This window comes from Aotus nancymaae, unplaced genomic scaffold, assembly GCF_030222135.1.
Source record: "Aotus nancymaae isolate 86718 unplaced genomic scaffold, 86718_ANA_hifiasm-v0.15.2.pri h1tg000131l, whole genome shotgun sequence".
Lineage (NCBI taxonomy): Eukaryota > Metazoa > Chordata > Mammalia > Primates > Aotidae > Aotus > Aotus nancymaae.
The window spans coordinates 7830793-7848776 of record NW_026988546.1 but is presented as its reverse complement, the minus strand read 5'-3'; the positions used below and the strand labels follow the sequence as shown (position 1 = coordinate 7848776).

General features: G+C 39.9%; 1 protein-coding gene across 36 annotated transcripts in view; it reads right to left on the bottom strand.

Annotated features, from left to right (window-relative positions):
* MAP4K4 (mitogen-activated protein kinase kinase kinase kinase 4) overlaps positions 1-17984 on the bottom strand; it is a 192062-nt gene that overhangs the window by 159265 nt on the left and 14813 nt on the right. For 2 of the 36 annotated variants that reach the window (XM_064371378.1, XM_064371374.1), the window contains exon 1: positions 8009-8099. The exons of the other annotated variants lie outside the window; for them this stretch is intronic. The gene's annotated coding sequence lies outside the window, so the exon portion shown is untranslated. Of the gene's footprint in view, positions 1-8008; positions 8100-17984 lie in introns of those variants that run through there. 36 annotated transcript variants of the gene reach the window in all.

Genomic DNA, 17984 nt, shown 5'->3' with positions numbered 1-17984 from the left:
TCATAAATTAATTGCTGGCAGTTCTCTGTGTCACAGTGTACACATTTACCTGTCTACCCACCCGTGACACACTACTTAACCTGTAATAGTGCAGTGATGCTTACATCAGTTTTTAAACCCACATTAATTCAGAAGCAGTAATCAAAATTCTGCAAAAGTCCTTGAACCACTAGAAATAAGCGCTAAAGACTCTTTATAATTCTGAACTCTTAAAGTTAATAGTTGCAAACAGCTTCAAAACTCCTAAATTTGTAACTAACACATAAATCAATTTGATTGGTTTAATCTTCACAGTAAAGAGTAAGAGATGAAATGGCTAAATGAGTTATCCCAAGCCAAAGTCCACATTCATTCTAGCAGCAATACCCAACCTAAGGAAGCAGTGAAGCTAAAAGACACTCCACATAAAGGACCCCCCACAAGGGGCACTAGACATGCAGGACACTCCTAAGAACACTTAGCTTTTATCCAGATTTCTACCAAAATAAACATGAAGCAGCCACAAAAAAATAGACTATAAGGGGAAAACAAGGTGGGTTTATGTGAAAGAGATGGAACCCACCACATAAACTACAGAGCCTGTCCTTAAGAGGACAGAATGCCATCTGAGACCACAATGTGCCCATGGGCCTTCTGGCCCCTCTTCAAGTCACCAGCCAAACATGCACCTACCAGAGTGTGCCTGTCACACCCCAAAAGTGTTGAGATGCTGACTTTGGCACAGGGCATCATGTGAGAGAATGTCTAGTTTCATGTTATCTTATAGACTTGAAGCCAAAATGGTGATGGCCATCATGACATTCTACTCACCCAATAATTCAAGTGTACTGCACAGAGCCAACACAGAGGCCAAAGGGAAAGGCTCAATTATCTAAGGGATGTAATTCAAGTCAGTCTTAAATGAGATGAATATGGTACATACCTTACCATTTAACTTTTGTGATTTAAACACAATAGACAAGAGTAAATGGTTTCAAAAAGTAAAACACACGGCTTTTTTGCTTATCTTTTTAGTCTGGAAAGCTTCAAGCATACAACAAAAGTAGACAGTAGAAGATGAACCTTGTGCATCTATCACTATAGCTTGACTAATTATAAAAGTATGGCTACATCTATTTCATCTTTATTCCTACCCACACCTCTTCCTTGTACTGAGTTATTCTGAAGCAAATCCTAGGTATACATCATGCTCTTTGCAAATACTTTTAAAATCAGTACAGTCACATCTTGCTTGACGACAAGGACATCGTTCTGTGAAAGGCAATTTCATCCATGTGAGAAGCATCACGTCATAGAGTGCACTTCCACAATCCTCAATGGTATGGCCTACTCCACACCAAGGCTACATGGTCTAGCTATTGCTCCTAGGCTACAAACCTGCATAGCATGTCGATGCACTGAGTACTGTTTACAATTTGTGTATCTACACATATCTAAACATAGAAAACATACAGTAAAAAACAATATTATCTAATAGTACACTATTATCTAACAGTACCACCATCATATATTAGGTCCATCACGGACTAACACATCCTTATATTCACGTAACTATACTTCCCAAACCTGGCTATGCAATAACTTGCCACACTTTTTAAAGAAATACAGATTTCTGGGCCTCATCCATAGGTCTATGTAGGAGTAGTACTAGAATCAGTTTGTTCTATAATCTATCAAGGTGAATCACCCACAGGTGGAAGAGAACTACATATTTCTTAAGTTCTAAAAGCAAAGCTGATCCTGTTTTCATCCTCTCCAAAGAGACAGTGTGGCAGAAACACCAAACCAAATGACAAATGAAAACTTAAAACACCGTCTGCTGTTAGCCTTCGAGTGGAACCAGGTGCCCAATAAATCCCAATCACCTTCTATTAAATCCATGTACTAGAAGTTTCAAAAATAGCTGCCTTTTGAAAGCACTGAACATTTTAAAGAGGAATGAGAGCCCATACTGACCCACTCCTCCCTTTTGTATAAAAGGAACCTGAGGCCCAAACAGATGACATAATCTGGCTCAATATAACCAATCCTGCTGGTGTACTACTGTGGAAAATTCCTCCTAGCCCCTTAAGAAACTGCCACTCACTAACCTCACAGCTTTGCCTGTTTACCTGTCATCCTAGGCTGTTCCACTGTCCAGAACTTGGCAAGCAAGTGCACAGGACACTGCACACTGGCTGGCTGGAATGCTGGGTCCATCTCCAAGCACCACCATTTTTAAATAAGTCATCATCAAACTAAAGTATATCCATAAGTATCATGTAAGACAGAAAAACAAGACTTTTTTTCTGTAAGACATAATAAGAAAGAACCAAAGATGCTCAAATTAAGCTAAGAAGCCTTAGAGAAACATGACTGAGGTCTTCACTATCTGGCTAGTCATCACTTACTACAGCAGAAGTTACAGGGAAGGAAATGTCAGACGACCTTCCTAACTGTGAGTGATGTAGTAAACAATGGTGGCCAGGAGCCCCAGTCCCTAGGAGTTTGCAAGAGAAAACGGCAAAGGACTGGCCTGAGATGCTATGGGAGGGTTTCCTGAACCTAAACAAGAAGTTTGGCTGGTTAACCTAAAATCTCCTCCACCAATTCTAGGCTTAAGAGCTTACTTAACTCCACCAGACCAGCTTATGGTTTCTTCTCAATCGCTCTCGAAGTGTAGAAAACAAAGCAAGGCTGGCAATAAAAAGCATTTAAAAACAAGTAGTTAATGCTTCAAACCTTCAAAAGATCATTTCTAAGCTTCTTAAGGTGAAACCTCCAGTCTTACTCATTCTTACTGAGAACTCACCTGGATTCTGGCCCAGGAGCTCAGCCACTCAAGGCACACAAGCTACACAAGGGGAGAGGCTTTCTTAAGCCAAACCCAACAGAAGACAGTGACTCACAGTTCTCCAGAGGTTGGTTACTTTATCCACCTTCTGTGCTTACCCAAAGCCTATTTTTCTTACCCTTACTATGTAAGATATGCATCTAAACATCTTCAGCAACTCCTCCACTTAGTACAAATATTTACAATACGTTACTAGTGTATTAGTTTATACAAAGAGATGTTGCATTATATGCAAAAAGGAGAGGGAACATCCTCAATAAAACACTGATATGGTTAGGCTGTGTCCCCACCCAAAATCTCATCTTGAATTGTAATCCCCGTAATCCTCAAGGAAGAGAGCAGGTGAAGGTAACTGAATCATGGGAGTGTTTTCCTCATGCTGTTCTAGTTATAGAGAGTGAGTGAGTTCTCACAAGATCTAGTGGTTTTATAAGTGTTTGGTAGTTTCTCCGGCATTCATTCTCCCTCGTGACACCTTGTGAAGGAGGAGTCTTGCTTCCCCTTTCCCTCCTGCCATATTTTAAGTTTCCTGAGGCCTCCCAACCATGTGGAACTGTGAGTCAATTAAACCTCTTTCCTTTCTAAATAACCCAGTCTCAGGGAGTTCTGTATAGCACTGTGCAAATGGACTAATACAGATGCTGTAAATGTCTACTACAGTGCCAATGTTTGATGTATGCAAGATCAACTCAACTACGTGTGATTCTGTACAACATGGAGAACATGGAGGGGAAATAAATTCTGAAAACAAAATTTTAGTCCTTAGCCTTTTGAAGCCTCTTCCTCCAAAAACAATACAGGTATCCTTTAGAAAGTGTCCCCTAGTAAGGTTACGCGTAAAGTTGTATTTATGAGATAAAGACTTTACAAACTATAAAAACTAACAATACACTCTCAAAGGAAGAACCTCCAACATAATCCTAGTTGAAAACTTTAAGCTAATTAGAAAATCAACTGTAACTCATGACCTTTCCATCCTGGGGATGGGGGAATGAGGGAGAGAAAAGAAAAAAGCAGACCTTTATTTACCTCTTTCTCTCAAATGTAAAACTAGCTAAGAAGCAAATTTCCACAGTGAACTGAATCTGTTTTCCAAAACTGGGCTATCATAAATGAAGGTAAAAGAAACAAAAGGAGAGAAAAATGTACAAAAAAACTTCCAAATTCACCCTTCATCAGAGTTACAGGGCCAATTCCAGTAGACAGATGTTGTCCAAACTCAATGGTTTAAAAGCTCAAATGCGCATCAGAATAATCCATGAGGTTTTGAAAACCCCAATACCCAACGCTAGGGTTGCAGCAAAGGCATCAGTTTTTGTTTGTTTGTTTGTTTGTTTGCCTCCCCAACTGACTGCAACTTACAGACATGGTTAGGACTCTCTGCTTTAGAGCAAGACTTTAAAGCTCTCCAACATATACCAAGATGAACCAGAGCTGACAGCCTCTGCCACACTTTTCCTTCAGATTTCTCACTCCTACTGTCTTCCTCTACTGTAAACCAAGGTCAGGTTCAAGGCTCACGGGAAGGTCTCAGTAGGAACTCTGTTAATCAGGTGTAGCAGGAGCTACAGACTACAACTAGCCAGAGAAGCTGCTATTAGCTGAAGGTGGCCTTATTGTCTTGCTGGCTTTTTTTTTTTCTCGTTTTTCTTAAGTTTAATATCACAAAAAACTTTCAAAGTCTTGCTGGCTTTTATTGGGTTTAGGGGATTTGCAGGGGCTCTGCTCTAAATACTGCATTTGCTAGGGAAAGCTGAAGAAAACATAACCTTGCTTTTTAATAATTCTTGAATTCTGAGCCAATTACCACCTCCTTCTGAGCAGGTGGGTTGAAAGGCTTTAGTAAAAACAAAAAGCAATTTCTGAGCAGGTGGGTTGAAAGGCTTTAGTAAAAACAAAAAGCAATATACTACCCCCACCTTTAACACGCTACTCAAAGATATTTCAGACAGGCTATTTCCTCCGGTCTTCTTTCCTGCCCAATCAGCTATCCCTACTTTACAAAACTTAGGCAATCTTCTCTCCGGAAATGGTTTTTCACACTGCCCTAGAAGAAAAAAAATGCACCTCTCCAAAGCCATTCAGATGTGGATTTTGAATTCTCAAGTCTGCTTTAAGGGATTACCTCTGTATCAACGTCTAGTATGATGTATTGACAATTTTTAGTTATCAGTTTTTATCCTTTTTTAAACCTCATAGTCTACTGACATGTTTATAGTAGAAATTAAATTATAAAGGCACATTTGCAAAATGAGAATGTTATTTCTGTACTTTAAAATAACTCGACGATCTGAATTAATGCTAGTAAAAATCCTATGAGTAGTGCTAAATGCCATTCAGCTACAGTACAGTGCTTTGAAAGGACAAAATTTTAAATGCGGTTTTTATTAATGTGACTCATAGGAAAAATGGAATATTAAAAATGTTATTCTCTAAAGACTGACCTGATGCAACAAGATGCAAAATGTGATACCAACTATGCCCAAACCAAAAATTCAGCAGTAATTCAACTTGTTTTTCCAAATTAAGACCTACAACAGCTAGATCTAGTAATTATTCCCCATCAAGAAAACAGTAACAAAAGATTACTTAATTTGAATTTCTGAATTTTCGGAAAGCACAATCTAAAAATCAAAGAAAAATGTGAAGGTCCATTTGGCAGTCTACTATATGCTGACATATCTTTTAGACAGTCAGTCCCTCCACCTCACTGGGTCCTTGGAGGTTTCTCTAGGAAAAACAAGAGAGATGCATAGAGGCTCTCCTAAGTTCCTCTCAGAACTATCATTCTATAGTCTAGGGCTACAACATAAAAACCACTGACCTTCAGGAGTTCAAAACCAGCCTGACCAATATGGTGAAACCCTGTCTCTACTAAAAAATACAAAAAAGTTGTCCGGGCGTAATGTTGGGTGCCTGTAATACAAGCTACTCGGGCGGCTGAGGCAGGAGAATCGCTTGAACCGGGGAGACAGAGGTTACAGTGAGCTGAGGTTGCGCCACTGGGCGATGGAGTGAGAATCCATCTCAAAAAAAAAAAAAAAAAAAAAAACACTGACCTTACCCACCACTGCCCCAAAAAACACAAACACTTAAGTACAACTGTGCTATACAAATCTCTGTCCAGACTGACTATTTTCCTTGTTTCTTTCTCAACAGTATTTTAAAGTTTCAAGCTCTTCCTGCCTTCCATCCACTGTTCTCCCCGTTTTGAACTCTTATTCTCACAACCAGACGCTTGAATTTTCTACTCCAACAATGACACTTTTTACTGCCTGCTTTCCTAGGTGCAAGAGAGACCACAGAATCAAGAACCAAAAAACTTGCCTAAAAGTATTTCCCCAGTTTCTCCCTGATTGTATTTATAGCCGCCCACTTACCCCCTCTTTCCTGTGGCCTCAAAACACAGCTGTTGCCTGAAAGCCTGCCGCTGTCTGGGTCTGCTGCCTTCTCCAAAACACCACAATGGTTGTCATCTATTTTCGCTAGAAACTTACTGCCATGACTTAGAGGCAGTCCTGAACTCTAACCCATTCTATGAGCCACCCCAGAAACCAGCCCTTTTATTCATTCACTCTCTCGAACACTTACTTTTGTTCAGGAAATGCACCACAAACTGAAATGGAATATGAGAATCATAATCCATTTATGACCTTGTCATGTCACCAAATCATCAAATAGTAGGGGAAAGGCAGTAGCACTTCACTGCACTGCCTTCCAACCCAATCCAGACAGACGGAGAGTGAAAGCATAAAAGAGACCAGATCTGCGACCCTACCTCTGACTACACCACAAAGTCCCTCACTCTCTGTAAGCTAAGGGGTTGAGCTATACGTTCTCTAACACCCCGTCCTACATCAACATTCTGTGAGCCTCAGAAAGACTATAGTCCCAACTGAAAGTTATAATCTATTCACAAAATCATCGATTTGAAGACACTTTATGCCACATAGATAAGATATAACCCTAGCCCAAATAAGCCACCCTGGCAGCTGTGTTCCAGTAAACTACCAACACTTCCCATGCCAACTTCTTTGCCTACTACTCCTTATTATTCGAAGTATGGAATCACAGTAACATCACTAGGGAAGCACATTAGAAATGCAGAATCCCAGACCCAGTGAATAAGAATCTGCATTTTCACAAGCTCCCAAGGTGACTGAGTGCACATTAGAATTTGAAAGGCTCTGTGGAAGACACAGAAAACTACAGAAAAAGGAAAGGTTCCAGAATGGCAACTTCTGCTCCTCTCAGAACCTCCTATGCCTCTCAATCCCACCCTAAATCCATTCACCCCTTTCCCACTGGCAGCCCTGGCCCTAAACCCTCACAGCCTCTCTCTGCCAAATCACATCTTACCTACCAACCAAACCTGTTGATACCCTGGGAAACAATGTAGCAAAGAAGAGCTCAACTTAGAAGTCAGGACTGAAATGCCTCAACACTTGATTACTCCAATTGCTTCCTAGCTATGTGTCTTTAGGCAAGTTATTTAACGTCTCCATGCATATGTAAAATAAAAATTAAGGTGAGGAAATGTACATAAAAGAGATCAGGGACCATGTCAGTACTCAAGATAGCTTTTTTTTAACAACACACGGTCAAGGGCCTAGTCTCCCACTCTTTACTAATTCAACTATATGCTTATTCAGCTAACAGCTGAAGCACATTGATTGCAAAACTCTCACCAGTCAGTCTAGCTGCCAGTGTCATCCTATTTTCTCTATGCTCCCGAGTCTTCACCCTCTCCATTTTTGTTAAGTTATATAGTCACATTATCAAAGGCTAATGAGTCCTCATTGAGCTTAGCACATCCTAATTCTTTTCTAAACTCACCAAAATCATTGTTTGCAAGACACCCACACCTCAGAAACAAATGGCTTGTGTACTGCAGATGGCACACCACAGACGGTCCCATGTGTCATCCACTAAAGCTAAAAAGTCACCTGGCAGTGGAGTTCAGGCCAATGTTTCCTCTAGTGAGAGAAGGCTATGATTTTTTAGAATAACTGACTGATTCAAGGCAAGAGTTTGTTCTTTTCCCAACACAAAAGAGCCTTAAACTTAGGCACTTAAACCTCAAATCTCATCATCTGTTGTATTGGTGCTAAGAACTAAAACTCATCTTCAAACTTCATCTTCCAATACATAAACAGCAGATTCAATATAGTTTACCTGTAGGTATATCTCATTTCCTCTTCATTATCAACATTTTGGGGAAGGAGATGAGCTTCGTTTGCTCTCCTAAACAACCAATGAGAAGGCTGCACACTGAGAGCTGGGTATGCATGACTTCCTCTTGCCCAAGCCCTACTCTCATTTCCTGTTGAGCTAAGAAAAGCAAGTAGAGTGCTGCCATCCATGAATTCTTGTGTTTGAGCACCAAAAGCCCAGGCAAAATTCATGACTTATTTATCATTTTGCTAGTATCACCCTACCCAAATAAGTGGAGGCAAAACCCTAACTCCCAGACATAGCAGGGCATGCTATAACATTGCGATTAACAGTGATTATAGATTCTTTTGTAAAATGAAGATATTAAATGTTCATATTTATCTCCATTTATTATATCTCCATCTCAATCCCCAAAAGTTGAATCTTTTGTAATATTCAAAACTTTTTTTTTTTTTGAGATGGATTCTCACCCTGTCGCCCAGGCTGGAGTGCTGTAAGCAGTCTTGGCTCACTGCAACTTTTGCCTCCCATGTTCAAGCGATTCTCCTGCCTCAGCCTCTGAGCAGCTGGGATTACAGGCACTTGCCACCATGCCCAGCTAATTTTTTGTATTTTTAGTAGAGACAGGGTTTCACCATGCTGGTCAGGCTGGTCTCGAACTCCTGACCTCGTGATCCGCCTGCCTCAGCCTCCCAAAGCACTGGGATTACAGATGTGAGCCATGGTGCCCGGCACTCAACACTGTTTAAATATTCCTTAACGAACCACAAAGGAAGAGAGGAGACAAAGAAAAAACTGAGAAAACTGAGAAAAGTCTGCCAACCCAAGTCACATCATGCAGCCTCCAGTTAAGGGCCAGCTGACTTCAGCTTCTGGAGGGATCCTAGAAGAGATCGACAGAAGAGCCACCACACTACCACACTGAATATGCTCCAATCCAAATTAACTGACCTATGAAAGTATGAGCAAAGAAGATGATGCTTACACAACATTAAGCCAGCAAGTTTCAGGCATGGTTTGCTACCCAGCAAAGGCTAACTGATTTATTACCACCATCTGATGGGTTTACTTCCTGTCTTCTTAAACCCCATGAAAACATAAACTTTATTCTTTTTTGCCAATTCTGTATCTCCGTCATCTAGAATAGCATCTATAGTATTTTCGTGTTAAATGAATATACTCATGAATATGCTATATATCTGATTAGAACAGCAGTCGCAACCTTTTTGACACAGGGACCAGTTTCCACAGAAACTATTTCCACAGAAGTGGGCGGGGGATGGCAGTGGTGGGAGACAGTGACAGATCATCAGGCATTAGATTATCAGAAGAGTGTACAACCTAGATCTTTCATATGCACAGTTCAAAACAGGATTCATGCTCCCATGAGAATCTAATGCCACCACTGATCTGATAGAAGGTAGAGCTCAGGCAGTAACGCGAGCAATGGAGAGTGGCAGTAAATACAAAGCTTCACTCCCTTGCCCGCTGCTTACCTCCTGCCTTGCGGCCTGGTTCCTATTAATTAGGTCAAGGACCAGTACTGCTCTGAAGCATGGAAGTTGGGGACCCCTGGATTAGAAGACCCTATGTATGTTTTAGTTTAAAAAAAAAACAAGGTTTTCTATGAGAGCTGATGGTAAGGAAAAAAAAAAAACAAGGCTCAAAATTTACACGATGAGTATCCCTAATCCAAAATTTGAAACCATCTGAGCATCAACATGACTCTCAAACTGAATGTCCACTGAAGCATTTCAGATTTCAGACTTTTGGATTAGAAATAGTCTACCATTAAGTATAATGCAAACATTCCAAAATCCAAAAAAATCTAAACTACTTCTGGTCCCAAGCATTTCAGACAAGGGATATTCTACCTGTATTAGTTAATAAATCATTAGCACTTTAGGGCAGTCTTTAGTACAAGAAAAACTTTATAGTATTGTTATGGGCTGAAACCGTGCCCCCCAAAATTACTGACATGTTGAAACCCTAATCTCCAGTTCTTCAGAAAGTGATCAGAGTTAGAAACAGGGCCTTTTGAAGAAGTGACTGAATTAAAATAAGGCTGTTAGAGTGAGCCTTAATCCAATCTGACTGCTGCTGTCCTTGTAAGAAGAAATCTGGAAACACACAGACACCAGGGAGGGCTACACAAAGGAAAGGCTATGTAAGAAGGTAGCCACTTGCAAATTAGAAAAAGGAGGCTCAGGAGAAACCAACTCTGCCAACACCTCAATCTTGGACTTCTGTCCTCTAGAACAATGAGAAATGATTTCTATTACTGAAGCCCCCAGCCTGTGACATTTTGTTATGGCAGCCCTAACAGCCTAATAATGCAAGTATGGAGTTCACATACATTTGTTCTTGAGGGTCTTGAAGCCTCATAATTTTACCACATTCTCTGAATAGCGAAAAATTGAGAGACTCGTTTAGAAGAAAAGTTGAATGGCAAGAATTTCTTAAACTGGGTTTTTTTACCTAGGAGAAAGTAGGTTTTAGTCCCATTTCGGTGACTGACAAGTTCTGTGATTCTGGAAGCGGTCTGCTATGTATGGAACAGATTTTAGATCCATTCTTTTACCAGAAAGTTTGAACAAGACAATCTTCAAGGAGGAGTCCTAGTCCTAACATTTACATATCAGAATTTACATGGAAATTATCAGAATGTTCAAATAAATTCTGCACATAATTTATAAAGGAATGTTAATTTCCATTTTGATTCAGAGTTGGCTGGTAACCGTGTTGAACTTCTTCGGAAAGCTGGTTTTCTCATGGTTTTTTGATAAAGGGGAAAGCAAGATTCTTAAAGTTAGTTATTTGTGGAAAATAAAATTACTATGAATAGTTATATGATATAGTTGTAGAATCGATTTCTCACTAAATAAGGAGGGGTTTTCTAGCTGTTTTTGTCAAACAACCTCTTTTGAAATGTAAGATAATTATGTTTCTTCACTATATAAATATGTTGCATAGAGATGGCATAACTTTCTCAAAGCTAATTTCTCAACAAGTTTCTTCACAAGTAGAGGAAATGCATTTTAGCAAAACCTTCCTTCCCTATAATTTATTCTAAACAGGTTGCTTGGATAAAATCTGTGTTCGGATAGTTCCTCTTTTACTAACATTTAATAAATAGTTGAAAAAAAATTAAATGAAAATGGTTTTGAAAGTATAACTATTAAACTAAACCTGAAAAGACTTGATTGTTTAAGCTAGCATTCATGTAGCACCATCAGACGTCCAACCTATCTTAAAAGTCAACACTGTTCCTTGAAGCAATGCTCTGGATTGGATTTGAGGTTTGTCTCTATTGTATGAGTGAAGTCAGTCATCTGAGTTTTCAGATTGTAAATAAAATGAAAAATTCCCTGGGTATTTGTTATTTTTGGTAGGGTCAGATGATGGGCGATTAGAAATTCTTTTTTTTTTGAGATGGAGTCTCGCTCTGTTGCCCAGGCTGGAGTGCAGTGGCGCGATCTTGGCTCACTGCAACCTCTGCCTCCCAGATTCAAGTGATTCTCCTGCCTCAGCCTCCAAAGGAGCTGGGATTACAGGTGCCTGCCACTGCACCTGGCTAATTTTTTTTTTTTTTTTTTTTAGTAGAGACAGGATTTCACCGTCTTGGCCAGGCTGGTCTCTAACTCCTAAACCTCGTGATCCACCCACCTCGGCCTTCCAAAGTGCTAGGATTGCAAGCATGAGCCACTGAGCCTGGCCAATTTTTGTATTTTTAGTAGAGACAAGTGTCGCCATGTTGAATTCCTGACCTCAAGCAATCCACTCGCCTCAGCCTCCCAAAGTGCTGGGATTACAGGGGTGAGCCACTGTGCTTGGTCTTTTTTTGTTTGTTTGGAGACAGGGTCTCACTCTGTCACCCCAGGCTGGAGTGCAGTGGCGTGATCTCAGCTCACTGCAACCTCTGCCTCCTGAGTTCAAGGAATTCTCATGCCCCAGCCTCCCAAGTAGCTGAGATTACAGGCATGCACCACCATGCCCAGCTCATTTTTTTTTTACTTATCGCAGAGACAGGACTGCACCATATTGGCCAAGCTGATCTCGAACTCCTGACCTCAAATGATCTACCCGCCTCGGCCTCCCAAAGTGCTGGGATTACAGGCAAGAGCCACCGCACCCAGCTGGAAGATTAGAAATTTTTTGATTGATCACTGTCAAACTGGAACTCAGGGGGATAATAAAGTACATTTTTACTTAGATTAAATATTTTAAGCACAATCAAGATTTTGGTTTAAGGCCAGAAGCAGTGGTCCATGTCTGTAATCCCAGAACTTTGAGAGGACGGCAGACGGATCACCTGAGGTCAGGAGTTGAAGATCAGCCTGGCCAACATAATGAAACCCCGTCTCTACTAAAAATACAAAAATGAGCCAGGTGTGGTAGCACACGTCTGTAATCCCAGCTACTTGGGAGGAGGCACAAGAATCGCCTGAACCTGGGAGGTGGAGGTTGCAGTGAGCTGACATGGCGCCACTGCACTCCAGCTTGAGTGACAGAGTGAGATGCGGTCTCAAAAAAAAAAAAAAAAAGTTTTGGTTTAACAGAAACTTTTCATTAATCCTTGACATTCAAGGTGAACTATTTCTTAATGTTTCAAGGTCAAGGTCTTCGATCTTCCTTAAGAAACAAATTTTTCAGCCGGGCACGGTGGCTCCCAGCACTTTGGGAGGCCGAGGCGGGTGGATCACGAGGTCATGAGATCGAGAACATCCTGGTCAACATGGTGAAACCCCGTCTCTACTAAAAATACAAAAAATTATCTGGGCACAGTGGCGAATGCCTGTAATCCCAGCTACTCAGAAGGCTGAGGCAGGAGAATTGCCTGAACCCAGGAGACAGAGGTTGCGGTGAGCCGAGATCGCGCCATTGCACTCCAGCCTGGGTAACAAGACTGACACTCCATCTCAAAAAAAAAAAGAAAAAAAGAAAAAGAAACAAATTTTTCAGCCTGGTACAGTGGTTCATGCCTATAAATCCCTGCATTTGGGGAGGCCAAGGCGGGTGGATCACCTGAGTCCTAAGAGTTCAAGACCAGCCTGGCCAACATGATGAAACCCCACCTCAAAATCAGCTGGGTGTGGTGGTGGCCGCGCCTGTAATCCCAGCTACTCAGAAGACTGAGGGAGGAGAATCATTTGAACCCGGGGCAGGGGAGGTTGCAGTGAGCCAAGATTTCACCACTGCACTCCAGCCTGGGCAACAAGAGCAAAACTCTGTCTCAAAGAAAAGAAAAAGCAAATTTCTCTATACTTTTGTGATGACAGGTATATTATCTAGGAATGAAATTTCTACATATTCTGAAATAGACATTATTTTTAACAATAAGAAATTATTGATCTAGGTAGAGTTATTCTGCATCTAGTATTCTTGGTGTGGTTCCTTTTCCTTAGGTGTTTTGTGGTTCCTTTTCCTTAGGTCTTTCATTTATTCCTCTTCTGTACTATATGGTCCTTATTTTACAGCACCACTAAGATTCTGAAAGAACCAGTGACATTATCAAATTATTTCTTGATGTATTTTCAGGGGGAAGAAGATTTGGGAATGTCTCCAGATGGTCCTATCATAAATATGTGGGAGCCCCCTGTATCTGTGATATGTACATAGGTATAAATGGACACTAGTCTGCAAAATAGTAGAGACTTTAATTGTGAGAGGAGTAAGTACCAATTCATAAAGCTTTTGGCAACTACAAAAGAAAAGCTCCTTAAAAATGTGTTCAGATCAGTCGTTTAAAAAAAAAAAAGCAAAATCAATAGGTTCTTCTGAAGAACAAAATTGGAAGGCTCATTTAGACTTCCTAATTTCAAAACTTACTACAAAGCTACTACTGTAATCAAGACAATATGGTACTGGTACAGGATAGATACAGAGATCAATGGAACAGAATTAAGCATCCACAACAGGCTCAGAAGCTCACATCTGCAATCCCAGCACTTAGGGAGGCAAAGGCAGAAGGATCACTTAAGCCCAGGAGTTTGAAACCAGCCTGGGCAACCTAGTGAGACCCCATTCAACACAAAAAGGAAAAATAAAGAATTACAGTCCAAAAATAAAAGAAAAAAAGAGTCCAGAAACCTTCACATTCAAGGCCAACTGACTTTCAAGTACTTTATGTCAAAACAATTCAAAGCGAAAAGAATCATCTTTTCAATAAATAGGTCTGGGACAACTGGACATCCACATGCAAAATGAATTTGTATCCCAACTTCACAACATACACAAAATTAATTCAAAATGGATCAAATAACTAAATGTTAACAGTCAAAACTACAAAAGTTTGTGGAAAACATAGGAGTAAATCTTCATAACTTTGGATTAGGAAGTCATTTTTTACATGTGACACCAAAAGCACAAGAAAAGGAAATAGATCATTTGGACTTCATTAAAATTAAAAATTAATGTGCTTCAAAGAATACCATGAAGAAAGTGAGAAGACAGCCAGAAGACAACAAATAAAATGGAAGAAAATTTTTGCAAATCATATACCCAGCAAGGAACTTATATCTAGGACACATAAAGAACATTTACACCCCAAAATTTAAAAAACGTTATCACCCAATTTTAAAAATGGGTTAAAGAGATTCAAATGACCAACAAACAAATGAAAAGAAGCTCAACATCATTAGTCACTAAAGAAATGCAAAATGAGACTTCATACCCAGTAGGACAGTTCTAATGAAAATGATAGATAATTACAAGCATTGGCAAGGATGTGAAGAAACTGAAACCTTCATGTATAGCTAGTGGAAACATAAATGGTACAGCTGCTTTGGCAAACAGTCCATCAGTTCCTCAAAAGGTTAGACACAGTTACTATATAACCCAGTAGTTCCACTCCTGCATATATACACAACATAATCCACACAAAAATTTGAACACAAATGTTCACAACAGCATTATTCCTAACAGCCCAAAAGTGGAAACAATCCACATCTCTATTAGCTAATGAATGAAAAAAATGTGGCATATTGAAAAGTGTTATATTATTTGGTAATAAAAGAAATAAAAAGTACCAATACACGTACAACATGCATAACTTTTGAAAACATTATGCTAACTGAATAAGCCAGTCACAAAACATAGTTTGATTCTACTTATCTGAAACATCTACAATAGGTAAATCTACAAAGACAGAAAGTAGATTAGTGTTAGCCTAGGGCTGAGATGGGGAAGGAGGGGAGGTAGTGACAAGAGGATTAGGGTATGGGGTTATTTTGTAAGTGATGAAATGTTATAAAATTGACTGTGGCAATGGTACAAAATTCCATGAATATACTTAAAGGTATCAAACTATATAACTTAAATGGGTGAATAGCGTGGTGTATGAATTACATCTCAAAAATCTGTTACTGAAAAATGTTCTTTTAAAATCTAAGGTTGTTCTCCTTCTTCCCATTACCCACATCAAAAAAAGAAGAGGGGACTGCTTTCACAGAAACAGATTAAAAACGGCATTGGACTTCCACTTCTGCCCAAGATGAAGTCAACTGATTTAACTTTCCACCTGAAACAGAACAAACCCACACAATATTTATGCAACAATGGTTTTCAAGAAACTGAACATCAAGCAATGAAGAATAATGATCCCTCAGAGACAGGAAACAAATGAGTCATCTAACTACCTAGGCTTACTCCCCTTACAGAGTTTTTATTTAGGCCATGGCACAGGGAGAGGAAACCCAGGCACAATCAAGCAGACTCCCTTAGCTGAGGAGAGGAGCTGAGAGTCTGGACAGACCAAGAGGGCTAAAGTTCAAGATGGGAATAAAGAGACAAGAGCTGCACAAAAGAAGAGAAGGACTCCACAGAGATGTGCAGATGAGCCTCTGTGTATTCAGCCAAGTACTGATCAGCACCCACATGTGACAAAACCCACCATCTGAGGCTGGAGAGGAAAAAAAAAATTCTAAAGGAAAAGTGACAGTGTTCACACAATGATGGGAATAGTACCTGTTCCCCTTAGAAAGACTGGGAAAAAAAATTTATAAACGATGGGAAATTGAAGAGAGTACTCAGAAAGGTCTTGCCCAAGCAGTGGGAAATAACCAGCACTACCACTGCCCCAGACCTACTTAACAAAAATCATGAAAGTGGGACCTTACAAAGCTCAAAGAACACAAAATAAACACAAAAATACCCAGCACCAAACAAGGTAAAATTCATAATGTCTGGCATCCACTCAAAGCCTACAAGAGAGCGAAACATAACCAATAAAGAGAAGATTGATCAATCCAAAACTGATACAGATGTTACAATTACAGACAGAGACATTAAAACAGCTATTATAAGGCCAGGCGCGGTGGGTCACGTCTGTAATCTCAACACTTTGGGAGGCCAAGGTGGGCAGATCACGAGGTCAGGAGCTTGAGCCCAGCCTGACCATCATGGAGAAACCCCATCTCTACTAAAAAAAAATACCAAAAAAAAAAAAAATTAGCCAGGCGTGGTGGTGCGCCTGTAATCCCAGCTACTCAGGAGGCTGAGGCAGGAGATTTGCTTGAACCCGGGAGGTGGAGGTTGTGGTGAGCCAAGATCACGCCATTGCACTACAGCCTGGGCAACAAGGGCAAAACTCCATTTCAAAAAAAATAAAAAATTTTTCCGGATCTGATGAAATTGCTAAACCCATACAGATCCAAGAAGCTCACAAACCACAAGCACAAGAAACATGAAAAAAAGTACAAGGCACAACATGTTCAAATTGCTCAAAACTAGAAACAAAGGGAAAATCTCAAAAGCAGCCAGAAAAGAATGACATGTACATACAAAGGGACACAATAAGGATTGACAGCAGATTTCTCAGCAGAAGAAATTCAAGTAAGAAGACAGTGGAATAACACATCTATAATACTGAAAAACACTATCAACCTAGAATTCTATACCCAACAAAAATATCTTCAAAAATGGAAATGTAAAAAAAATGTTTTCAGACACACAAAAGCTGAAAGAATTCATCACCAGCAGACTTGCACTACAAAAAATGTTAAAGTCCTTCGAGTAGAAAAAAAAGATACCAAACAGATATATGTATCTACACAAGAAATGCAGAGCACCAGAAATGGTAATCATATGGGTACGTGTGTTAGAGTTTTGTTCCGTACTGTAAGATGACTGTATAAACAAATATATTTTTGATTTATAATACACATATAAAAGTAGGTTAGGCGTAGCAGCTCTTTTATATTTTCCAGATCTCTACTGGATTTTTTTTAAACATATGGAATACAGTTATAATAGCTGGTTTTTTTGGTTTTTTTTTTTGAGACGGACTCTCATTCTGTCGCCAGGGTGGAGTACAGTGGCATGATCTCGGCTCACTGTAATCCCAGCACTCTGAAGGGCCAAGGCGGGTGGATCACTTGAGGCCAAGAGTTCAAGACCAGCCTGGCCAACATGACAAAATGCCATCTCAACTAAAAATAAAAAAATCAGCCAGGCATAGTGGCACACATCTGCAATACCAGCTACTCAGGAGGCTGAGGTACAAGAATCACTTGAACCTGGGAGACGAAGGTTGCAAAAAGCCAAGATCACGCCACTGCACCCCACCCTGGGCAAGAGAAGGAGACATCATCTCAAAAAAAGAAAAGAAAAGAAATAAAAGTAAAATGATACTAAAGTACTATAAGGCCAAGTGGGTACAAATGGAAGTATACCGTAGTGAAGTATAATATCATTTGAAGGTAAACTGTGATAAGTTAAAACATGTGCTACAAACCTAAAGCAACCTATAAAATAACCTAAGTAGAAGTTATAGCTAATAAGCCAGCAAAAAGAATCACTAAATAGCAAAAACAAAAACAAAAACAAAACAGGAAAGACAGGCTACCAATGAAATCAAGTCCTCTGCTGATAGAGTCAGCAAGAAAACAAACGGAGAATAAAGAACAAGAATAAATAAGCATCCTATTTAAAATAAATAAGCATCATATTTAAAATTCAACGTTTAATTCACTTTTTT